Below are 6007 nucleotides of genomic sequence, written 5' to 3'. Positions count from 1 at the left end.
CTGGCTGCGAAGTCTGGCCGTCAGTCTTGCTGTTTAATGATTGTCTAATACAGTACCTGCCGTGCTTACCCCATGAAATTGTTGCGAGGGCAACATAAGGTCATGTGCCTAGGGAAGAGACTCAGTTCTATTTGCCTTCCTCTTGTCTGGCCAACATTTTTATTGGTGTTCATGTATAGTGTGGGTTTCCCATAGTGCAGACAAACCAGACAACTTTTCTTTAATTTACCCATGTCAGGAATCAGTCAGTCATCAAGTCCTGACATTCTTTTCTTCTCTTATTCTTCTCTTAGGTCCTTATTTAATCTTTGTATGTCAGTGTCCTGTAAACCAGATAGTAGTACTACCTACTGAATATGGTTTTGAGGAGCAAATGAGATAGTTGATTAAATATAATGAACAAATAATTGGGCACGTGTTATAGAAAAAAAATCAGGGTAATGAGGTGGACAGGGGTAAGGTGTGGTGCTAATCTATATAGGGTGGTCAGGTGGACCTCTCAGGAGGTGATACTGAACAAAGGCCTAAAGTGAGGAAATGAACTATGTGAGTATTTGGGAGGAAAGTAACTTCAGGTGGAATAGCAAGTGCAAAGGCCCCAGACAGAAATAATGTTGCCTTGTTTTATGAAGAGCAAGGGCTTTGGATCACAGTGAGTGAGGAGGAGCGTGGTAAGAAATGAGGTTAGAGATAGTGAGGGCTTTATCATAGTGCCTGGGAGGCCATGGTATCAACTTTGGATTTTATTCTAAGTGTGCAGGGAAGTCATGAAAGCTTGAGGGTGGAATAGTGACTTGATCTGATCTACATTAACAGAAATATTCAGCTGCTGTGTGTATATATGATTATTTTGGGGGTGATATAAATAATGAGATAGGGAATTTGTCATTTTTTATTATTTTTCTACTCTTGCTTTGTTCATTGCAGTCATCCCTTACTAGATGCTTTGTGGAACGAGTTTAAATCACTAGCTACAAAGTTTATCAAACACTTTTCAATACAACACATAACATACTTGTTGAGGTGGTGTATAGCTGCATCCAAACGATTCTGTATTAAATTACTTTCAAATACACAATCCCTGCTATTCTTGACCTCAATATTTCCAGTAATGTCTTCCTTAAAACAAATTTTTATCATATTACTCCTTTGCTCAAAAACCAGTTGTTACCAGTTGTCTAGGAGATATAAGCATTACACCGCCACCTCCTACTAAATTCTATTTCAAACTATTGATATTGTTAACTGGAAGACCTGTTAAACATACTTGTCAGTACATGATGTGCTTAAGTACTTAATATAAGGTTTTGTTTGTTTATTTTGAGAGAGCACACATGCATGCACAAGTGGGGGAGGGGCAGAGAGAGAGGTAGAGAGATAGAGAATCCCATGCAGGCTCCGCACCATCAGCGCAAAGCCCAGTGTAGGGCTTGAACTCACTAACTGTGAGATCATGATTGGAGCCAAAGCCAAAGTTGGATGCTTAACTGTCTGAGCCACCCAGGTGCCCCAACGCTTTTTTAAAATATATATATTTTAGAGAGAGTGGAAGTTGGGGAGAGGGGCAGAGGGAGAGAGAAAGAATCTTAAGCAGGCTCTATTCTCAGCACAGAGCCTAATGTGGGACTGGATCCCATGACCCTGGGATCATGACCTGAGCCTAAATCAAGAGTTGGACGCTCAACTGACTGAGCCACCCAGATGCCCCAAGGCTTTCTTTTATTAAATTCACCAAACATTTTTTCATTCAACTCTTCTCAGACATGAAAATACCTACTGAATTGGGTCACTCAATTGAATAGTTTCCCAATTTAAAAAACTTAAAAAAATTTTTTTAATGTTTATTTTTTAGAGGGAAACAGAGAAAAAGCATGAGTGGGGGAGGGCAGAGAGAGCGGGAGACAGAATCTGAAGCATGTTCCAGGTTCTGAGCTGTCAGTACAGAGCCCGAAGTGGGGCTCACACCCATGAAATGTGGGATCATCACCTGAGCCGAAGTCAGACACTTAAACAACTGAGCCACCCAGGTGACCCCCCAATTAAAAAAAACCTTTTAAGGCAAATAAAAGAATCTTTGTAATAGATGACATCTTCTCAGTAAAGGAAATAATGTCATAAGCTTAAAGGTGATAATAAACTCCAGTTTCAGTAGATGACAGTGCTTCTGTAAATTGGGGGTTAAATGGTCTACCAACATAAAAAGATTGGCAATAAATTAAAACTCAGCAGACACCTGTGGGAAGCAATATCTTAGAGTCCAAACCAACTATGCTGTCAAAAATATATTTGACACAATATCATATATTAAATATTTTTGCCAAAATAGTTGAATCTGAATCTGGTGAAGCTTTCAAATAAGCCAGTTTATACAGGGGATGGAAGAACATGTTAAATGACACCATGGAGATACAATCTGCCAAATAAGATGGGAAATTGTATAGGACAAATGCCCCAATTTCTTCAATAAATGTCAAATAAGGGAGAAGGGGGCAGGGGACTAAGGTAGATTTTTTTTTTCCTTTAAGTATGGTTGACACACAGTGTTATATTAAATAAGTTGGATAAGTTTATACATTATGATATATTTCACTGTAAGTGTAGCTACCATCCATACTGATTAGATTTAAAAGATTTTAAGAGGCATTGTTTGGATTTTGTTTTGAACAAACTAAATGTAAAAAGACATATAGAAGCATGAGAAATTAAAGTAGAATCTCTACTTTAGTAAAGATTTATATTGAGGATTTTACAAGTGAAATATGATGTCTGTAATATGTTTTAAAATAATCCTTGGGGCGCCTGGGTGGCATAGTCGGTTAAGTGTCCGACTTCAGCCAGGTCACGATCTTGCAGTCCGTGGGTTCGAGCCCCGCGTCAGGCTCTGGGCTGATGGCTCAGAGCCTGGAGCCTGTTTCCGATTCTGTGTCTTCCTCTCTCTCTGCCCCTCCCCCGTTCATGCTCTGTCTCTCTCTGTCCCAAAAATAAATAAACGTTGAAAAAAAAATAAAAAAAAAATAATAAAATAATCCAACATCAGGGGGGAGCCTAGGTGGCTCAGTCAGTTAAGCGTCCAACTCTTGGTTTTGGCTCAGGTCATAATCTCCCGGTTTCATGGATTCGAGCCCTGCATTGGGCTCTGTGCTGGTGGTGTGGAGGCTGCTTAGGATTCTCTCTCCCCTCTCTCTCTGCCCCTCTCCCACCCACACTGTCTCTGTCTCTCTCAAAAATAAATAAACTTAAAAAAATAATAATCCAATGAGGGAGGGGGTTAAGGAATAGAATGGATAAAACAAAATTGATCATTTGTTAATTATTGATCTGGATGATGAGTAAATGGGGAGTATATAATAATATATCTAAATTTCATGGATGTTTGAAATCTTCCATAATAAAATTATATATGTATGTATACCCACATATTTAATTTCTGTTTTCATGTGATCTTGCCAAATGAAATCCTCCTGGTTGACTTCCACTTAGAATCTCACTTTGTTTGACCTTTTGCTCATTTCAGAACCCTGAATATAGACTGAATAGAACCAGAAAGGCTTCAGGTAAATAGAGATGGTTATGACTTTGTGCCAATACTATTTATAATCAACTCTCCAATCAAATGAATATTGGGTGAATTTTAACCACAGAACAAAACCTTTACCTAAACATCACATATTTTTTCCTGAAATAAAGCAAAAATTTTAAAATTAATCTCATTATTTATACCTTTTTGATCAGCAAAATAGTATTCCCAGTATGCTAAATAATTTTATACAGGGATTATCTTCATGAAAATGTTTGGTTGAAAGAACACATTCCTTTACTGAATCAGGAACTGCATTACAAGAGGTTAGTGCTATTACAAATGTTAGTTGCTGCTGAAATTAGACTATGGAAAGGCATTAACTAGATAGTTTACACTTACTCACTGGCTATGTCAGTCAAGGACTAGTCAGGAAAACTATACCAGTTATTTTAAACAGAAAATTTAATATAGGGATGTTGTTAAACAGGGGTTGCAGAACTATGGTGACAAAAAGTGGATACTGCTATAAGAAAGCAGTAGCGACTGCAAGAAGTAAGTACCACTCTGTGTCCCCAAGACCACTGCACTGGTAGGTTAGTGATTTGCTGAGAAGACTCATGGGACTCAACATATAGTTGTACTCACAGCTATGATTTCTTACAACAAAAGGATATAAAGCAAAATGAATAAAGGGAAAAGGAGCATGTGGGATATCTAGGGGAACCGGGTAAAACTTCCAAGGGTCCTTTCCCTGTGAAGTTGTAGAATCACACAGGATATGCTTACTTCTGACATTCTGACCACATGTGTGAAATGTTGCCAACCAGATAAGCTCATTAGAGACTGTCGTATACCCAAATTCCAGACTCCACAAACCATATTGCTTTCACAGTTTAGGCACAGTGAGGCAGTCTTATCAATTCTGGGGATGGTGAAAGCTTACCTGAAATACAGGTTTTTAAATGCCTGCCAAAGGCCAACCTTGTAAGCAAGTTTTTCAAAGAATAGGAGGCAAGCCTGACTTTTCTGCATACTCCCCTCCTACTGAGGGAACAAGGAAAAATTCTGGGCTATCAGAACTTAGAAACTTAGTGAAAGGGTCCCACAATACTGGGACTCAGATCTCTGAGGGGAGACCAGTGCTTGCTCGGCTGATAATAGTGCCTAAGAAGCATAAAGGTGACATATCTCCTATTCCCAAACTCCACGGAGCTGGGACTCAGGTGTCTAAGGAGGAAGCATCGATTGATAATGGGGCATCTAATGGGATGCAATGAGGCCTTACTGAGAACATAGGAAACAGTTTAAAAATAAGTAACTTGCACACACTAGAAACCAGCATGGCCAACAAGTCAACACTTATCTTCTGACCTTGACTCAAAATGCTGCTTTGGGGCTCCTGGGTGGCGCAGTCGGTTAAGCGTCCGACTTCACCCAGGTCACGATCTCTCAGTCCGTGAGTTCGAGCCCCGCGTCAGGCTCTGGGCTGATGGCTCGGAGCCTGGAGCCTGTTTCCGATTCTGTGTCTCCCTCTCTCTCTGCTCCTCCCCTGTTCATGCTCTGTCTCTCTCTGTCCCAAAAATAAATAAAAAACATTGAAAAAAAATTAAAAAAAAAATGCTGCTTTGTAGGGACACCTGGATGGCTCAGTTGGTTAAGTGTCTGACTTCAGCTCAGGTCATGATCTCACAATTTGTGAGTTTAAGCCCTCCATCAGGCTCTGTTGCTGACAGCTCAGAACCTGGCTTCAGATTCTTTGTCTCCCTTCCTCTGCCTCTTCCCCACTCGTGCACGCTCTCTCGCTCTCTTTCTCTCCCTCACAAAAATAATAAACATTAAAAAAAAGTTTTTAAAAGAATGCTGCTTTGGGGCGCCTGGGTTGCTCAGTTGGTTGAGCCACCGACTTCGGCTCAGGTCGTGATCTCACAGTCTGTGGGTTCGAGTCCCGCGTCAGGCTCTGTGCTGACAGCTCAGAGCCTGGAGCCTGCTTCTGATCCTGCATCTCCCTCTCTCTCTGCCCCTCCCCCACTCTCACTTTGTCTCACTCTGTCTCTCAAAAATAAATAAATGTAAAAAAATTTTTTTTAAAAGAATGCTGCTTTGTATTATATGACTTCTTGAAAGATGAAGCAGCCACTCTGTAATACCAAAATATTAGAACTGATTTTTAAAACAGCTCAATTAGAGTGAGTCAAAATTGGAAACTTGAGCAAGTTATTCAAACCAGAAATGTAAACAAGAGAAAAGAAGATAATTGAATACCCAGGAAGGGCCACAAAAAGTAACAATATAGTTTAGGGGCTCTTCTCAGCTTTCCAGATTCAGAGATTTTTAGGTTAGGGCACTCAGAATTTATCAAGAAAATGGATCATCCTAGTTATATGACCAGCCTCTTATCCAACCCTATAATTCTCCTTTTGCAACTCCCTGCCACACACTGTGGCATCTAGTCACAGAACTGCCTCTAGATTCTACAGACCCCGTGGT

General features: G+C 40.1%; 1 protein-coding gene across 1 annotated transcript in view; it reads left to right on the top strand.

Annotated features, from left to right (window-relative positions):
• SF3B1 (splicing factor 3b subunit 1) overlaps positions 1-6007 on the top strand; it is a 57862-nt gene that overhangs the window by 164 nt on the left and 51691 nt on the right. The gene's annotated exons all lie outside the window — the stretch shown is intronic.

This window comes from Felis catus, chromosome C1 (assembly GCF_018350175.1).
Source record: "Felis catus isolate Fca126 chromosome C1, F.catus_Fca126_mat1.0, whole genome shotgun sequence".
Taxonomy (NCBI): Eukaryota; Metazoa; Chordata; class Mammalia; order Carnivora; family Felidae; genus Felis; species Felis catus.
The sequence above is the reverse complement of the archived record's forward strand: the minus strand, read 5'-3'. Positions and strand labels throughout refer to the sequence as shown.